This window comes from Pristiophorus japonicus, chromosome 8, assembly GCF_044704955.1.
Source record: "Pristiophorus japonicus isolate sPriJap1 chromosome 8, sPriJap1.hap1, whole genome shotgun sequence".
NCBI classification, from domain to species: Eukaryota; Metazoa; Chordata; class Chondrichthyes; family Pristiophoridae; genus Pristiophorus; species Pristiophorus japonicus.
In genome coordinates, this window is record NC_091984.1 from 47,586,738 (window position 1) to 47,607,111 (window position 20,374).

The following is a 20,374-nucleotide window of genomic DNA, read 5'->3' on the forward strand; positions in this document are numbered from 1 at the left end:
CTGCCAAACACTCTGGTTCTATCTGATGTTTCTTTAACGTAAAAATTATATAATTAATGGAATATAATAATCTTCTATACCTGTAGGTCCGAGCTACTGCTCTTCAATACTTTCTGTTATGTGACTGGATTGTCATGTATGAAGTAATGTACCATTGACACATTTACTATTGACTGTTAATCGTATTCAGTGATAGAAACTTCCAGTATATTATTTTTTGGAATTGTCATTAAAGAAGGTGGCATATTTTACAAGATTCTAAGGAGATGTACTGCTAAAAAGATTGAGCACCCAGATCAATTTAGAAAGGTAATCTTTCTCAAAGTTTTAATAAGAACATAAGAAATAGGAGCAGGAGGATACCATTTGGCCCCTCAAGCCTGCTCCGCCATTCAATAAGATCATGGCTGATCTGATCATGGACTCAGCTCCACTTCCCTGCCCGCTCCCCATAACCCTTTACTCCCTTATCGCTCAAAAATCTGTCTTTCTCCGCCTTAAATATATTCAATGACCCAGCCTCCACAGCTCTCTGGGGCAGAGAATTCCATAGATTTACAACCCACTGAGAGAAGAAATTTCTCTTCATAGAATCATAGAAACATAGAAAATAAGTGCAGGAGTAGGCCATTCGGCCCTTTGAGCCTGCACTGCCATTCAATGAGTTCATGGCTGAACATGCAACTTCAGTACCGCATTCCTGCTTTCTCGCCATACCCTCTAAACCTCCCCCATCTCCTGTCCCACTCTGAACTCCCCTATCCCCCGGGCCCCCTGTCTGTCCCCCCTATCCCCCTGTGACTGCCCCCAAGCCATCTCGGTTTTAAATGGGTGGCCCCTTATTGTAAGACTAGGTTCCCTAGTTTTAGTCTCCCCTATGAGTGGAAATATCTTCTCTGCATCCACCTTGTCGAGACCACTCATTATCTTATAAGTTTCAATAAGATCACCTCTCATTCTTCTGAACTCCAATGTGTATAGGCCCAACCTACTCAACCTATCCTCATAAGTCAACCCCTCGTCTCCGGAATCAACCTAACAAACCTTCCCGCTGAACAGCCTCCATTGCAAGTATATCCTTCCTTAAATATGGAGACCAAAACTGTACGTAGTACTCCAGGTGTGGCCTCATCAAATAACAAATAACCTTCCGGAAGTACTAGGGGACCGAGGGTCTAGTGTGAAGGAGGAACTGAAGGATATCCTTATTAGGTGGGAAATTGTGTTAGGGAAATTGATGGGATTGAAGGCCGATAAATCCCCGGGGCCTGATAGTCTGCATCCCAGAGTACTTAAGGAAGTGGCCCTAGACATAGTGGATGTATTGGTGATCATTTTCCAACAGTCTATCGACTCTGGATCAGTTACTATGGACTGGAGGGTAGCTAATGTATCACCACTTTTTAAAAAGGGAGGGAGAGAGAAAGCGGGTAATTACAGACCGGTTAGCCTGACATCAGTAGTGGGGAAAATGTTGGAATCAATTATTAAGGATGAAATAGCAGCGCATTTGGAAAGCAGTGACAGGATCGGTCCAAGTCAGCATGGATTTATGAAGGGGAAATCATGCTTGAAAAATCTTCTAGAATTTTTTGAGGATGTAACTAGTAGAGTGGACAAGGGAGAACCAGTGGATGTGGTGTATTTGGACTTTCAAAGGCTTTTGACAAGGTCCCACACAAGAGATTGGTGTGCAAAATCAAAGCACATGGTTTTGTGGGTAATGTACTGATGTGGATAGAGAACTGGTTGGCAGACAGGAAGCAGAGAGTCGGGATAAACGGGTCCTTTTCAGAATGGCAGGCAGTGACTAGTGGAGTGCCGCAGGGCTCAGTGCTGGGACCCCAGCTCTTTACAATATACATCAATGATTTGGATGAAGGAATTGAGTGTAATATCTCCAAGTTTGCAGATGACACTAAACTGGGTGGTGGTGTGAGCTGTGAGGGGGACGCTAGGAGGCTGCATGGTGACTTGGACAGGTTAGGTGAGTGGGCAAATGCATGGCAGATGCAGGATAATGTGGATAAATGTGAGGTTATCCACTGGGAGCAAAAACGTGAAGACAGAATATTATCTGAATGGCAGCAAATTAGGAAAAGGGGAGGTGCAACGAGACCTTGGTGTCATGGTTTATCAGTCATTGAAAGTTGGCATACAGGTGCACCAGGCAGTGAAGAAGGCAAATGGTATGTTGGCCTTCATAGGTAGGGGATTTGAGTATAGGAGCAGGCAGGTCTTACTGCAGTTGTACAGGGCCTTGGCGAGGCCTCACCTGGAATATTGTGTTCAGTTTTGGTCTCCTAATCTGAGGAAGGACGTTCTTGCTATTGAGGGAGTGCAGTGAAGGTTCACCAGACTGATTCCCGGGATGGCAGGACTGACATATGAGGAGAGACTGGATCGACTGGGCCTTTACACATTAGAGTTTAGAAGGATGAGAGGGGATCTCATAGAAACATATAAGATTCTGATGGGACGGGACAGGTTAGATGCGGGTAGAATGTTCCCGATGTTGGGGAAGTCCAGAACCAGGGGACACAGTCTTAGGATAAGGGGTAGGCCATTTAGGACTGAGATAAGGAGAAACTTCTTCACTCAGAGAGTTGTTAACCTGTGGAATTCCCTGCCGCAGAGAGTTGTTGATGCCAGTTCATTGGCTATATTCAAGAGGGAGTTAGATATGGCCCTTACAGCTAAGGGAATCAAGGGTTATGGAGAGGAAGCAGGAAAGGGGTACTGAGGGAATGATCAGCCATGATCTTATTGAATGGTGGTGCAGGCTCGAAGGGCCGAAGTACACCTGGGTTTAAAGGGTTAAATTATGAGGGCAGGTTGCATAAACTTGGCCTGTATTCCCTTGAGTTCAGAAGATTGAGGGGTGATCTAATCGATGTGTTTAAAAGTATTTGATAGGGTAGATAAAGAAGCTATTTTCTCTGGTGGAAGAATCCAGGATAAGAGAGCATGATCTTAAAATTAGAGCTAGGCCATTTTGGAATTAAATCAGGAAGCATTTGTCACACAAATGATTGTGAAAATCTGGAACTTGCTCGGCCAATTGGAGTTTTCACCACTGAGATTGGTAGATTTTTGTTGGGTATGGGTGAATGTTCCCTCTAAATTTGTTTGGCCCTGTGTGGCCCCTTTAAGGGGCTGCAAGGACCATTCAGCATATGACAGCCCCTATAAAGAGTAGCCTGTCCAGCTAGGTTTACACATGAAGAAAAGCCACTTAGCCAGGGCACCAAAGGGTGCCTGCTGCCATGGAACTGTACCCAAGCAGAGGTTGGCACCTTCAAGATAGGAGAGGAGAAATAGGGACAGAAACATGAGGAGATACTTGCATATACTCACAATGGCACAGATTGGACTGGAAGTTTAGGCCCCAAGTTTCCACATGATTTGCTCCTGATTTTTAGGAGCAACTGGTGTAGAACGGAGTATCTTAGAAATCGCAATTCTCCACATTTAGTTTTCTGCAGTACTAGTCAGGTAGAACAGTTTCACTTTTGAACAGAATTTCTTTTTCAAAAGGGGGCGTGTCCGGCCACTGACGCCTGATTTGAAAGTTTCCACAGTGAAAACGTACTCCAAACTAACTTAGAATGGAGCAAGTGAAGATTTTTGTAGGCTTGAAAAAACCTTGTCTACACATTAAAAAATCAGGCGCAGGTTACAAATTAGGCGTCGGGAACGAGGTGGGGGGGGGAAGGGAAGTCATTAAATTCTACAATAAATCCTTAGTTATACAAATATTATACAAATAAATCCAACCCGAATAAAAATTTATAAGCAAAGAAAAGATTAAATAAACCATGTTCCTACCTGTGTGAAAGTGCTTCAGGCAGACCTTTCAGGCAGCGGTTTGCCGTCGGGACCGACGGACGGCAGGGGGAGAAAGCTGCAAGAAGCCTCAGTGCTGATCATGGAAGGGCAATGTGGTTTTATTAAAAAATGTTAAAAATTGAACAGCCACAAAGAATTTGAATAGTCTCAAACAAGTGCATGTGTCCCGTTTATCACAGTCTATCTTTAATTACAGAATGCACTCCCTCACCCTCACACACAGAAATATCAAGAAAATTAAAATACAAGCCTTTGCAAGGGTTCAATAAACAAATTTTCACTTTTTCTGCAGCACTTTTTAAAATGGCCAAGTGCCAATGTTTCCTTCACACTGCACGTGCGCGAACGCTCCAACTCGCACGCGCAGGGTTACCGGCATGAAAAAAACTCATTTAAATTGTACCCGCCCCCTCCTACTTACAAAATCGGCGCGAGTGGTAGGCTCCGCCCCCTGTGTGCCGCGCCAAGCAGCCATCGAGCTGCAAAGTGCTCGAGAATAGCGCGTTTTTTTTCAGGCGCCGTTTTCGGCGCGAAAAACGGGCGCCCAGCTCGGAGGGGTGCCTGTTTTGCCGCGTGTGGAAACTTGGGGCCTTAGTGAGTAGTAATCACTGTCATTAACAATGGCATAATGCATTGGCATGGTAGAATGCTACTATTACTGCAAATTGGTGATTTCCAAATCTCAGCTGGCATGTATGAGGGAGGCACTGAGCCGTGGGACATTCCAACAGCAAAAGAGGAAAAATCAGATAGCTGGATTTTCTCAGCCGTTGTTGCCAGGACTTGTCCTTTGGCTGCCCTCTCCGACTGTGAATGATATGGGTAATGGAAACATAAAGAGGGGAAAACATACCTGTTGTATAAGTTACAGTGCACAGTAAAATGTGCATGCATCCCATCAACAGTTCTATAACTTGTTTTGTCTTTTTAATAATGTTTTTGAGAGGCAATTAAAATATAGGTTTACACATTCCTGAGGGTGTATGTTTAAATAGGGTTATGCATTGCTGTGGTTTATTCACTGGGATATATTCAATGTTCTAATTACATTTGCACAGTTTTGGTTTTGTGGACCTCTGTCAGTGCCTGTTGCTACTTCAGGCTCTTGCTGTCTGATAGTCACTATAGTCCTGAGACTGCCTCCTCCCTTACACAAGAAAATAATAAAATATTAATACCATGCGAGCACTATCTTTTCAAGTATGGAGTCTAGGTTTGAATTCAATTAATGTGCATGGTTGTGGCACTTGCTACGGTTCATGGGTGCAAGAAAATAAAGCAAGTCACTTTGTTTAGTTAAAGGGAGCAGGTTTCCAAATTGGAAAAAAAATCCCAAATTTGGTATAATTAGATACTAATTGAGTAATTGTATCTGAAAAACTGTAAACAACATTTACAACACAAATGAACTTTATTCCTCTTACACTTACCTGTAACGAAATTGTAAATTGAGTAAAGAAAATTGAAGGTCTCTTGACTCGAAACCGTTTTGCGACATCCATTGTACTAGAGCTCTCTGTTTGCATCTGGGATCTGATCCAGGTCCAACCCAGATACATGGGATGGAAATGTCCAATCTCTGATTAGGTTAACCAGTGAATTCTGTTAAAACATCAACCCTTTGCCTCTTGCATCTCCACCCAAACTTAGCCCAGATGTTTTAGATGACTGTCTCTTATACTTCCAGTATCAGTAAAAGAGATACACCATTGTGTCAATGAGGTTCGAGCAAACGTAAAGTCTTGAAATAGCCAAGAGCGGTGAGACTGGATCACGCAATTAATTGGACACTGGTTTTACACCTCTAGACCTGGGTTTGCTTCCTGTTGAGATTGAGAATGAAAATCTCTGTTTGCTGGCTGTAAAGTTGAAAGTCTCATCTGTGTACTCACTGTCAGGGTCCTACATGAAATGAGTTGGGCTGCTATCCGGTTCCTTGTGGCCCACAACACGAGATGTGTGCTGCAGGCACCTCTTTACCTGGGCGCAGGGACAACGAGAAATTGGCAGCTCATCATAATGAGCCGGGCATGCAGCCAACGCGACCCACACTGCTTATTGACTGTGTGCCTGTTTGGGGGGGAGACATGAAATCGGGCTTTACTGATGACACTTAAAGGCAGGCAGAACTTCTTAAAAAGGAGGTGTACTGTGGCTGTAGACAGCAGAGAAACTTCAGAAATGGCTGGAAGAGGTCCAGAGAGGACATCCACTTTCTCAGATGTAGTGTTGGAGGCCCTGGCCCAGGAGGTGGATAGGAGGAGGGAGAAGACAGCAAACAGAGATTTTCATTCTCAGTCTGAGTGAGAAATGAACCCAGGTCTCAGAGGTGTATAAACAGTGTCTAATTCACTGCAGGACAAGGCGGGGGTGGGGGGGGGGGGGGGGCGGTGGGGGGTGGTTGCGCAGAAAGCCCTCTAGACAACACCTCTGCTGCCAGTGGAAATAAGTCGCTAAGGAGGTCAATGCCAGGAGCTTAGCTCCAAAGATATGGCTGTGATGCTGGAAAATGTTTAATGACCTCACCAGAGTTGTCAAGGTAAGAATCTTACTGACAGCCTGGTTGGAATAAAGGTGGCACAGCAGACTGGTGCAGGATGAATGAATCATGACTGCTGCCAGGAAACCAGACACAGGCCTGCATGATACACAGGCTGTGGTCACAAACAAGCTGGACATTCAATGAGTGGAATTCCTTTCTGTTGAGAAAGACGCCAGGCTGATAATGGGGAGCGTGCAAGGTAATGTGGGTGAAGTCTATGGCACCTTCAATCCGGGGGAAGCCTGCCATGCAGGCGAAGCTTCGTGCTCTCTCATCCTGTTTGTTCTGTCTATTGGAAAAAAGATGTCGGTGTTCCTCCTAGCGATGGGGAGCCTCTGTGACCTCCCTGATACAATGCTAGGGAATGGCAAACTGGGCGATGTCACTGATACCACCTTCTGCAGCCTAGAGGGAGCATGTTGCATAAAAGTTCAGGCCTTGACAGCCAAAAGTGGTGCTGTCCATGCTTCAGAGCTCTAGTTATAGCTGCAGCAGGCGACATAGCTCAGTGACAGCCTCTTGGTGAAGCACAGGCACCTGATGCATTGCTCCTCAATGGATTTGAGGCATGGAAAGTGCTTCCTGAAAACCTACTGTGGGTATGGCCTTCTGTACACTGCCCTCCTCCTCCCTCTTCCAGGTGTTCCTGCTCTCTCCTGTCTCCTTTGCTGCTTTGCCTTGTCCTTGAGCCCCAAAGGCAGATGCACCAGACCATCCATGATTGCAGGAGAATGTTCCAAAGCAGACAAAAACAGTCCAGCGCCAGCACCAAGTTCCTAGAAGTCAGAATTCACTTGTGGAACGCAGAAAATTCCCCAAAGAAAGGACCAGAAGTTAACCAGCAGCCTGAGGACAAATCTGCAAATAACCTGTGCTCAACTTCACAAGCGCTCCTTGCTGCCTGCTAGCGCCATGAGTTGCAGAGTGAGTTATTACGTGGTGCGACAGATGCTGGTGCAGACCAATTCATAAAAGGGTAGGACCCTCATTTGAATATTGTAATGAGGCTTTAAATGTTTCTGTTATGGATCCATGAAGCCTACTGAGCAACCCGACAATATTGCTCATCCTCCACGTCGCCCCTTGTGAGTTCCTTTACTTGCTGTTTAAGAAAATATTCTTGAACTACTTCAATAAATTCTGTTGTGCAGGGTCTGCACAGTCACGAAGCCTGCCATATTGAACCCTTAAGCGCCTGTTTTACACCACAGGTGCAGAGCGATCGAATTGCTAGGCCAACTTGTCAGGGTGATATCGCTTTTTTTTTTAATATCTGAAATCAGGAGGGATTGAATGCCATTGTGTTTTTACATAAGGCTGATGCAAATTTTGTACTTTGATGCAATTAACTCCATAGTGAGGGAGTGGAAGTATATTCTCTGAATACTAACCCAAGTAAATAACTCTGTCGCTTTCTAACCTCTCCAGTTCTTGCAATTACAATCTGAATTAACAGCCGTAATATAACTCGGCAAACCATGAACCTCTAAAATTGACAATAATTGGAACAAATTTATTAATCTCACTTGGAAAGGCCATGATTATAAACTTCTGCAGGAACGAAACCGTCACTCAGTGATGGAAGAACACTTCAAAAGTTTTGGTTTATTTACGTTGTCAAAGCAGGGGGAAGGGTTGGTGAATTTGTTTGGCATTACCCTATACTTTTTATATACAGTACCAGATCTGGAGAATAATTCAGTCTCTTATGGGGGTTTTTAATGTTCCTGACAGAGACTGTAGCTTACAGTGTGGACCCTGCACAACACCATTTATTGAAGTAGTTCAAGAATATTTTCTGAAACAGCAAGTAAAGGAACTCACAGGGGGTGACATGAAGGTTGGGCAATATTGGATTTTCTCCCTAATTAGTGAGGAGGAAATAATAAGCCAAGTTGACATAAAGGGAAATATGAGGTCGAGTGATCATAAATTTGTTAAAATGAGGACTGCACTGTTTTAAAAAAAAACTATTAAGAAATAGGATTTCAAGAAAGCAGACTGGCTGAAATACAGTATAAAAGGAATAAAATGGTCTGAAGTATTTCAAGGGTATTTGTTTGCAGACTACAACTAATTGGGTACCATAGTTGATGATGCTGACTAATATGTGGTCATTCAAAGGGACCTGGACAGACTAGATCAATGTAATGAGAAGTGGCAGATGGAGTTCAATGCAGGTAAGTATAAAGTCATGAGATCAACTAGAAGAAATGAGAATGCAGAACACATAATAAGGGGTAACATACTTGAGGTAACAGAGCAGGAAAGCAATGTAGGGGCTTTGGTGGATACTTTGTTAAACCATCAATACAGTGTGGATAGGCAGTAAAGAAAGCTAATAAAATGTTGGGATGTATAGCTAGGGGTGTGACTTATAAGGAAGTGATACTGCAATTATATCTGGCCTTGGTGAAGCCACATGTGGAGTACTGTCCATATTACAGGAAAGATTTAGAATTATCGGAGAGTGTTAAGAGGGTAGTTAATTTCTGAACTTAAAGGGCTGAGTTATGAAAAAAAATTGTCATTACTCACTGGGGAAGACAAGAATGAGACTGAACTTGGATCTCTGCCCTTCTCTAATTCTGGCATCTTGAGCATCCCTGATTTTAATGGCTCCACCATATGTGGCCGTGCCTTCAGCTACCTAGGCCTTAAACTCTGGAATTCCCTTCCTAAACCTCTCCGCCTCTCTAACTTTCTTTTCTCCTTGATGAAGTTCCTTAAATCCTACCTCTTTGACCAAGCTTTTGGTCATCTGCCCTAATTTCTCCTCCTGTGGCTTGGCATCAAATGTTGTTTGAGAACACTCCTGTGAAGTGCCTTGGGATGTTTTACTATGTTAAAGGCGCTATATAAATACAACTTGTTGTTGGTCTTTAAGGTTTTCATGGGTACGGACCATTTGGATTCAGAAATAATGTTCTGTCATGTACAGATTTCAAGAACTAGGGACATAATTAAAGGAAAGTTTAGGCAACAATTGGAGGGTGATAACTTTTTGGAACAGATTACCTGGGGTGGTGGAACAAAATGTCATGACAAATCTTAAAGAAGAGCCGGATGAATTCCTGTCAGCAGATTCAGGAGTTGCTAGGAGGTTTCAAAGAGTAAGCTAAACAGACCAATGGGATTTTTCTGCTCAAAGCATTCTTGTGTTACTATGTTACTGTGCCCCAAGTAGAAGAAACATGCCTGTTGCCTGAATTGTCATCATTTCTGTGAAATCAATCTGAAAATGACATTCTTCTAAAGGGCATACTGCCACTTTAGAAAGATACTCAAAGTATTCGGTTTCAGTTAAATGCCATATTAACACATATATACGCTGCCCCAAATTTGATTCCTCCACCGTAGGAAAACAATATATTGCATAAAGGCTACTCTTCCACCTTAACCTATTTTTTTTTTGCTTAAAACGGTGCAGCCTGTATGCAAGTTCATATGGTAATGATGTTTTTTTGGTCTTGGGCGGCCCTATTTTACAAGGGGGGTGGTTTGCTCATTAAGAGACATGTGGAGGTAGCAAGTTCTCTTCCTTGAAGAACTTAGTGAACTAGTGGGTCTTTACAATAATTGGGCAGCTTCAGACACAGTTACCGCACAAATTGAACCCACACAAGTCTACTTGGTGGGTGAAGAGTGCTCTGATGAGTACATATCTGTCATGAATGTACATGCTATTTGTAGCCACCAGATGGCGTCATCGTTGGAGGCCACTGTGCAGCACGTACATGGTGCTGCTCCGGTATAAAGGGCGAGTACTTAAGGAAGTGGCCCTAGAAATAGTGGATGCATTGGTGGTCATTTTCCAACGTTCTATAGGCTCTGGATCAGTTCCTATGGATTGGAGGGTAGCTAATGTAACCCCACTTTTTAAAAAAGGAGGGAGAGAGAAAACAGAGAATTATAGACTGGTCAGCCTGACATCGGTAGTGGGGAAAATATTGGAATCAATTATTAAAGATGTAATAGCAGCACATTTGGAAAGCAGTGAAGTCAGCATGGATTTATGAAAGGGAAATCATGCTTGACAAATCTTCGAGAATTTTTTGAGGATGTAACTAGTAGAATGGACAAGGGAGAACCAGTGGATGTGGTGTATTTGGACTTTCAAAAGGCTTTTGACAAGGTCCCACACAAGAGATTAGTGTGCACAATTAAACTACATGGTATTGGGGGTAATGTATTGACGTGGATAAAGAACTGGGTGGCAGACAGGAAGCAAAGAGTAGGAATAACCAGGTCCTTTTCAGAATGGCAGCAAGTGACTAGTGGGGTACCGCAAGGTTCAGTGCTGGGACCACAGCTATTTACAATATACATTAATGATTTAGACGAAGGAATTGAATGCAATATCTCCAAATTTGCAGATGACACTAAGCTGGGTGGCAGTGTGAGCTGTGAGGAGGATGCTAAGAGGCTGCAGGGTGACTTGGACAGGTTAGGTGAATGGGCAAATGCATGGCAGATGCAGTATACTGTAGATAAATGTGAGGTTATCCAATTTGGTGGTAAAAACAGGAAGGCAGAATATTATCTGAATGGTGACAGATTAGGAAAAGGGGAGCTGCAACGAGATCTGGGTGTCATGTACATCAGTCATTGAAAGTTGGCATGCAGGTACAGCAGGCAGTGAAGCAGGCAAATGGCATGTTGATCTTCTTAGCGAGAGGATTTGAGTATAGGAGCAGGGAGATCTTACTGCAGTTGTACAGGGCCTTGGTGAGGCCACACCTTGAATATTGTGTACAGTTTTGGTCTCCTAATCTGAGGAAGGACATTCTTGCTATTGAGGGAGTGCAGCGAAGGTTCACCAGACTGATTCCCGGGATGGCAGGACTGACACATGAAGAAAGACTGGATCGACTAGGCTTATATTCACTAGAATTTAGAAGGATGAGAGGGGATCTCATAGAAACATATAAAATTCTGACGGGATTGGACAGGTTAGATGCAGGAAGAATGTTCCCGATGTTGGAGAGGTCCAGAACCAGGGGTCACAGTCTAAGGATAAGGGGTAAGCCATTTAGGACGAGATGAGGAGAAACTTCTTCACTCAGAGAATTGTGAGCCTGTGGAATTCTCTACCACAGAAAGTTGTTGAGTCCAGTTTGTTGGATATATTCAAAAGGGAGTTAGATGTGGCCCTTACGGCTAAAGGGATCAAGGAGTATGGAGAGAAAGCAGGAAAGGGGTACTGAAGTTGCATGATCAGCCATGATCATATTGAATGGTGGTGCGGGCTCGAAGGGCCGAATGGCCTACTCCTGCACCTATTTTCTATGTTTCTATGAGCCATTTTGTGAGTCAGGCACTTTGTGCCGTAATAAAGCAGAGCCAACAGTGTACCTTATCCAGTTAAACAGTACTCAGTTTGTACCTTTATTGCATACATAACATTTGGCGATGAGAATACAAGAACATTTGCAGAATGAACATGATTGAATTTTTAGAGCAATTCGTGGAGGGAGAAGATTGGGCAGACTTTGTGAGCCATTTGAACCAGTACTTCGTGGCCAACAAAATGAAGGGGGTCGATGATGCAGATCGGCGCCGGGCCGTGTTCCTCACTGTGTGCGGTTCAAAGATCTACAGTCTGATAAAGAAACTACTCATGCCTAGTGATCCAACAGAGAAAACGTACGAGGACATTGGTATGGGAGCATCTCAAGCCAGACGACGGCATCATCATCTCGAGATACAGATTTTATACATACGTTCGATCAGAGGGCCAGAGCGCGGCGGAATTTGTTGCTGACCTGAGACGTCTAGCGGGACTATGCAAGTTTGGGACAGTGTTGGCAGACATGCTCCGGGACTTCTTTGTTATCGGTATCAACCACGAGGTGATCCTGTGCAAACTTCTGGAGGAGTTGAATTTAAAAAGGGCCATCCAGATCACTCAATCATGTATGACGACGGACAGGAGTTTAAAGCAAATACCGGTGAAGAACCGAACCTTGGCAAGTACTGTAAATGCCATTGATTCGGCGTTTGGCAGAGCGGCACATGGCAGGGCCTATCCGGCTGCGTTCGCGAAACCTGTGGCTGCCCAAAGTCCGCCAGCGGGAATGTATCTGTGTTGGCATCGTGGGGGAAATCATCGGCACCAGCAGTGCCGATTTAAGTAATATAGTTACAAAGGCTGTCTGAGAGCGGGGCATCTCCAGCACAAGTGTCCGCAGATGAGCAAGCGAACTGCGACACACCACGTGGAGGATGAGAGTCAGACTAGCGCGGATCCGGATACGCAATCCGAGATGCCAGAGGAGGAAGTGTATGGACTGTACTCTTTCATAACCACGAGTAAACCAATTTTGATTAATATGAAGTTTAATGGGATATCGGTATCGATGAAACTGACACAGGGGCGAGTCAATCGATCATGAACGAAAGGGCATTTAATAAGCTGTGGCATACTAAGACTGTGAGGCCCAGGCTGAGCCCTGTTAATGCCAAGCTGCACACGTACACCAAAGAATTGATAAAGGTGATTGGCAGTGCACAAATTAATGTGTCATATAACGGTCAGTTCATGAGTTACCGCTGTGGATTGTTCCAGGCAATGGCCCAACGCTACTCGGCAGGAGCTGGTTGAAGAAAATCAGATGCGACTGGAACAATGTAAAGGCGTTGTCATCGGAGGAAGATACATGTGCCCAAGTATTGAGCAAGTTCCCCTCGCTGTTCGAACCGGGTATCGGCAACTTCACGGGAGCCAAGGTACAGATCCACGTGGACTCAGATGCAAGACCCGTCCATCATAAAGCTCGGGCAGTGCCGTATATGATGAGGGAGAAGGTCAAAATTGAACTGGACAGACTCCAGCGTGAAGGGATCATATCACCGGTCGAATTTAATGAATGGGCTAGCCCCATTGTTCCTATGCTGATACATGATGGCACAGTCAGAATGTGTGGAGACTTCAAGGCTAAATCAACGGGGTTTCGAAAGAAGATCAGTACCCGTTATCGAAGGCTCATGACTTGTTGCGACGCTAGCCGGAGGGAAGTCTGTTCACAAAACTGGACTTGACGTCGGCCTATATGAAGCAGGAGTTGGTCAAGACGATGAGAGACTTACGTGCATTAACACGCACAAAGGGCTGTTTATTTACCACAAGTCCCTGTTTGGAATTCGCTTGGCTGCAGCAATATTCCAGAGGAATATGGAAAGTCTACTGAAGTCCGTTCCCAGAACCATTGTGTTCCAAGATGACATCCTGATCACCGGACATGACTCCAAGGAACATCTTAACAACCTGGAAGAGGTTCTACTGCGTTTGGACAGAGTGGGACTCAGACTTAAATGCTCAAAGTGCGTCTTCATGGCACCGGAGGTCAAATTCCTCAGGAGGAAAATCACCGCTGATGGCATCAGACCTACTGACGTGAAAACCAAAGCCATCAAGAATGCACCCAAGCCGCAGAACGTGACGGAGATGCGTTTGTTCCTGGGTCTACTCAACTACTTTGGCAACTTCCTGCCTAAATTCAGCACCTTTCTTGAACCACTGCACATGCTATTGAGAAAAGGAAACAATTGGGTGTGGGGCGCATTGCAAGACAGAGCTTTGACAAAGCTGCTTGTACATTATGACCCATGTAAACATTTAGTTTTGGCCTGTGACGCATCGTCATATGGAATTGGTTGCGTGTTACAACAAGCCAATGAGTTGGGGAAACTTCAAACTGTCGCGTATGCATCCAAAAGTTTGTCTAAAGCAGAAAGAGCCTACAGTATGGTAGAAAAAGAAGCTTTAGCGTGTGTGTACGGTGTTAAAAAGATGCATCAATACCTGTTCGGTCTGAAGTTTGAATTAGAGATTGATCACAAGCCCTCATTTCGTTGTTTTCCGAGAGCAAAGGTATCAATACCAACGCTTCATTTCGCATCCAAAGGTGGGCGCTGACATTATCTGCCTATGATTATGTCATTCGCCACAGACCTGGCACAGAGAATCGTGCCATGCTTTGAGCCGGTTGCCGTTGCCCACACCAGAGGTGGAAATGCCACAACCGGCAGATTTAATGTTAATCATGGATGCTTTTGAGAGTGAAGATACTCCTGTCACGGCTCAACAAGTTAAGACCAGGACCCGATATTATCAATGGTAAAGGGTTGCATCCTCAAAGGGGATTGGTCTGCCATACCTAAGCAAATGTGTGAGGAGGCCAAACCGTACATTCGTCGCAAGGACGAACTGTCTAGTCAAGCAGATTGCATATTGTGGAGCAATTGTGTTGTAATACCTAAGAAAGGGAGAGAGAAGTTTATGTGTGAGTTACACAGCACACATCCTGGTATAGTGATGATGAAGACCATCGCCAGGTCCCACATATGGTGGCCAGGAATTGATTCTGAGCTGGAAGCGTGCATGCATCAGTGCAACACCTGCATGCAGCTCAGCAAAGCACCAGCGGAATCGCCGCTGAGTCTGTGGTCATGGCCATCCAAACCTTGGTCCAGGATCCATGTAGATTTTGCAGGTCCCTTCCTGAGCAAAATGTTTTTTGTGGTGCGGGATGCTTATTCGAATTGGATAGAATTGCATAATCATGTCATCCAGTATGTCCACGGCAAGCATAGAGAATCTCAGTGTCATGTTCGCGACACATGGTCTGCCTGACATAGTGATGAGCAACAATGGGTCGTGCTTCACCAGTCACGAGTTTCAGGAGTTTGTAAAACTTAATGACATAAAACATGTAAGGTCAGCACCGTTCAAGCCTGCGTCCAATGGGCAAGCAGAACGTGCAGTACAAATTATCAAGCAAAGCATGAGAGCAACCCAAGGGTCACTGCAGACCCACTTGTCTTGCATACTGCTGAGTTACAGGACAAGATCCCAGACACTCACAGGGGTCTCGCCTGCTGAACTCATGATGAAAAGAGGTCTTAAGACCAAGTTATTTCTTGTGCACCCGGATTTAAATAATCATGTTGAATACAGAAGACAAGAGTCAACAAGGGTACCGCGATCGCGCAACTGTGTCACGTGAGATTTCTGTGAATGATCCTGTATGTGTGTTGCATTATGGTCAGGGTCCCAAATAGATCACTGGTACAGTCATGGCCAAGGAGGGCAACAGAGTATTTGTTATTAAGCTCAAGAATGGGCAAACTTGCAGGAAACACATGGATCAAACAAAGCTGAGGCACACAGACAAGCCAGAGCAGTCGGATGAAGAAACCGTCGACGACCAACCAACCTACCAGCAGCCTTCAGTGGACTCAAGGGTCATCAGTGAACCCGGAATTTCCATTATGGACTTGTTCAATAAAAATGGACTTGCAATTCCTGACATGGCCACTGCCACCCCCAACAAGTCAGCCATCCAGCCACCAGCCACGACAAAGACCGAATATTCACCCAAGGCCGGAATCGAACTGAGACGGTCAACCCGGGAGCGTAAAGCACCGGACCGTCTCAATGTGAAAGACTGTGATATGATCTCAGAGGAGGGTATTGTCATGTATGTACATGCTGTTTGTAGCCACCAGATGGTGTCACTGTTGGAGGCCACCGAGCAGCAGGCACATGATGCTGCTCTGGTATAAAAGGCCAGCCATTTTGTGAGTCATGCAGTTTGGGCTGTAATAAAGCAGAGCCAAGGGTGTACCTTGTTCAGTTAAACAGTACTCAGTTTGTACCTTTATTGCATAGATAACAGTATCCCTCACCTTCCTTACATATATATCTCATATTAACTACAGTTTATTTAGTTCTAGATCTGTCTCTTTGTTATATATCTATTTGTCAACGTCTAAATTTGTTTTATGTTTCTACTTGTGTCTGTCTTTATGTTTATCTCTATTTCTATACATTTATGTCTTTTTCTCTTTTCCATTACATCTCTAGCTTACTATTCATTAATCATTTTGTCTGTGTATATATTTTCAAAGAAGTACTTGGGACATTTTAAAGGCATTGGGCCCCGACCTTAGTCAAAGCCAAGACCAAGTGCTGCCCAGATGGCCGGCAAGAGACCGGACGGTACTTTGCCAGGAAGATTCCTCTAAAAGAGATTGCAGTACCACCCGGCGGCAAAATAGTGGCTTGCGCCGTCAATCTGGGCGGCAGCGGCGGGAGCTCCCAATCTCGGCGGCAAATGCGATCCTCGCCAAAGTGCCGCCGAGGATTGAGTCAGGCCCGGGGAGGGGAGGGGAGGGGTGGGGTGGGGTGGGGTGGGGAGGGGTGGGGAGGGGAGGGGTGGGGTGGGGTGGGGAGGAGTGGGGAGGGGAGGGGAGAGGTGGGGGTGGGAGACCTAAAAATGAAAGTCTTTTTAAAAAAAAAAACACAAACACCTTCAGGGGACCCCATACAGATAAATTGCTGGGGGAAAAAAATTAAAAGCTGTTCATTAACCTTTTTTTGCAGGTTTTCTTACTTACCGTTGGGGTTAGACCTGCCTCCACGCAGCGGCCCTTCCCCCTGCTGCCACCGACTCCTGCCCGGACCAATCTGCCAGCTCGGTGGGTGGGAGGACACTTACGCGACTTGGCCGCCAACGGCTGTCAGCGGGCGGTTCCCAACGCTAATCCCCTCCCACCGGCTGTAGACCTGGAGGAATCTGTCACCGAGGGGAGACTGCCAAAAAAACTCGGCGGCAGTGGGCGGTAAGGCCACCAATTTCGGGTCCATGGAGTCTTAAACTCTTAAAATTAGATGAATATGAGACTTCTAAAAGGTAGCACTCGAAGCTGAAGTATTGCGCATGTCTTTATCTCTGTTTCGACTATGCCTCTCATGGAAAATAATTTGAGCTAGTTTTAACCTTCAGGTGGGTTTGTTACACTTATACAGGACATTTCAGCTGGCTCAAAACAGACACTGACCAAAACCATAATGGATCCCCCACATCCTAGGTTGCCCACAACTGCAGTAAAATTCATTTGACCTTTGAGCTAACTCATAGTTATAGACAGATCATATGATGTTAAGACCTTCAAAGGTCGAGAAACAGGACTCTGAGATTTAAGCACAGTAAGGTTTATGAACAAAGAAATATCTGATTACAGCAGCTGGATACATTATTAAATTAGATTTGTTTTAATAAATGTAAATGTAATGTTTAGTCTTGCTCACAGAGGTATTTTTTGAGAGTTAACCTCCAGTGAAAAGACAACATTCTCGTGCCCACATTTTCCACTGGTTGTCATCACCCAGACCATGTGACAGACTGGGAATAGGGTGCTGCTGGGAACAGTGATAGTTGCACCCAGTCCTGGCTGGTTATTAGCATGCACAAAATGGCTGCCTGATGAGAAAAACACTTCATATTTTCTCTCTTTAGCTACAGTGAGATGCCCAGCCTCTGCTTATCATGTCTTCACTTAGTGGAGCTTAGTTCAGTAGCTTACTGCATTGCCACACATTCCATGGTATGTTACAATGCAGAGGAATGTTCTTCCACAACTGCACAGACTTTCGTATGCATTTGTTTCCTCCAAGAATGAGCCAATTAGTCCTCCGGTCAAGAGAAGGAAAAATGTGGAAATTTCAGGTGCACATACTGGGGCTGCCGCATCCACATCCTGCAACACAACATATGCTCATAGAAACACAGAAAACTAGGTGCAGGAGTAGGCAATTCGGCCCTTCGAGCCTGCACCACCATTCAATAAGATCATGGCTGATCATTCACCTCAGTAGCCCTTTCCTGCTTTCTCTCCATACCCCTTGATCCCTTTAACCGTAAGGGCCGTATCCAACGCCCTCTTGAATATATCTAACGAACTGGCATCAACAACTCTTTGCGGAAGAGAATTCCACAGGTTAACAACGGTATGAGTGAAGAAGTTTCTCCTCATCTCGGTCCTAAATGGCCTACCCCTTATCCTTAGACTGTGACCCCTGGTTCTTGACTCCCCCAACATCGGGAGCATTCTTCCTGCATCTAACCTGTCCAGTCCAGTCAGAATTTTATATATTTCTATGAGAGCCCCTCTCATTCTTCTAAACTCCAGTGAATACAGGCCCAGTCGATCTAGTCTTTCCTCATATGTCAGTCCTGCCATCCCTGGAATCAGTCTGGTGAACCTTCGCTGCACTCCCTCAAAGGCAAGAATGTCCTTCCTCAGAGTAGAAGACCAAAACTGAACACAGTACTCCAGGTGAGGCCTCACCAAGACCCTGTAGAACTGCAGCAAGACCTCCCTGCTCCTATACTCAAATCCCCTAGCTATGACATGCCATGTGCCTTCTTCACCGCCTGCTGCACCTGCATGCCAACCTTCAATGACTGATGTACCATGACACCCAGGTCTCGTTGCACCTCCCCTTTTCCTAATCTGCCGCCATTCAGATAATATTCTGCCTTCGTGTGTTTGCCACCAAAGTGGATAACCTCACATTTATCCACATTATACTGCATCTGCCAGGCATTTGCCCACATACCTAACCTGTCCAAGTCACCCTGCAGTCTCTTAGCATCCGCCACCCAGCTTAGTGTCATCTGCAAACTTGGAGATATTACACTCAATTCCTTTATCCAAATCATTGATGTATATTGTAAATAGCTGTGGTCCCAACACTGAGCCCTGCGGCACCTCACTAGTCACTGCCTGCCATTCTGAAAAGGACCCGTTTATCCCGACTCTCTGCTTCCTGTCTGCCAACCAGTTCTCTATCCATGTCAGTACATTACCCCCAATACCATGTGCTTTAATTATGCACACCAGTCTCTTGTGTGGGACCTTGTCAAAAGCCTTTTGAAAGTCCAAATACATCACATCCACTGGTTCTCCCTTGTCCACTCTACTAGTTACATCCTCAAAAAATTCTAGAAGATTTGTCAAGCATGATTTCCCTTTCATAAATTCATGCTGACTTGGACCGATCCTGTCACTGCTTTCCAAATGCGCTGCTATTTCATCTTTAATAATTGATTCCAACATTTTCCCCACTACTGATGTCAGGCTAACCGGTCTATAATTCCCCGTTTTCTCTCCCTTTTTTAAAAAGTGGTGTTACATTAGCTACCCTCCAGTCCATAGGGACTGATCCAGAGTTGATAGACTGTTGGAAAATGACCACCAATGCATCCACTATTTCTAGGGTCACTTCCTTAAGTACTCTGGGATGCAGACTATCAGGCCCTGGGGATTTATCAGCCTTCAATCCCATCAATTTCCCCAACAATTTCCTGACTAATAAGGATTTCCTTCAGTTCCTCGGCAGGGCCCCACCCGATGACAACCTCCTTGGTGGAGCTGGACGGTCCGAACAACTCCTCGGCGGGAATCCTTCCCCACCCTCCTTTTTCTGCCGTTCCGAAATCGGAAATATCCGAACTTGAGCCCGGGTGTTTCCGGATTCGTGACATCAGAAAGCAAATCAAAAGTCTGGAAAAGCTCAGAATTCGGAACGGCCTCAGTCCCGAAGGCTCCGGATTTTAGGCGCTGCACCTGTACCACCAATTCTTCATTGGCATGCACCCAAAATCACTTAGCATGGAAGCAGAAGCACTTGTAGAACTGCGGCCTAGTTTAAGATTAAAATGTGCTCCCCTTTCCCTCTCTCTCCCAACTTGGTATTGGTCAGCTTTAATCAGACACTCATTCACATCAACCTTTCCAGCTCAGGACCGTCTTCTTGGGTTACACACCCACAGCTCACCTTTGTCCGCATTACACCGCATGAATTGAAACATTAAAAAAAAGATTTGCCTGGAGAGGTTCACCAAGACACTCGGGGAGAAATTGGGGTCATTTGCTCCTCCCGTTGGCGCCCCCGGCGTGGCACCGCTAACGACTCCCGCTAGATCCCGCTACAGTGTTGCGCCCCAATCTCCTGTGCCCGGAGATCGTGATCTCATCACCCCATTTGCACCCCGGGACCTAAATTGGATTTGACCCCCTGAAGCTGCGCCGGACGATAACAGCGACATCTTCAGGCGACATCTACCCAGTGGCCTGCCGAACCAGGGCGAAATTTAGAGGCGGAGGTGGCCGGCTGCTCCTGAAAAAAGTATC

At 45.2% G+C, this 20,374-nt stretch overlaps 1 protein-coding gene across 2 annotated transcripts in view; it reads left to right on the top strand.

The window, feature by feature from the left end:
- LOC139268508 (BTB/POZ domain-containing protein 19-like) overlaps positions 1-20,374 on the top strand; it is a 219,879-nt gene that overhangs the window by 158,921 nt on the left and 40,584 nt on the right. The gene's annotated exons all lie outside the window — the stretch shown is intronic.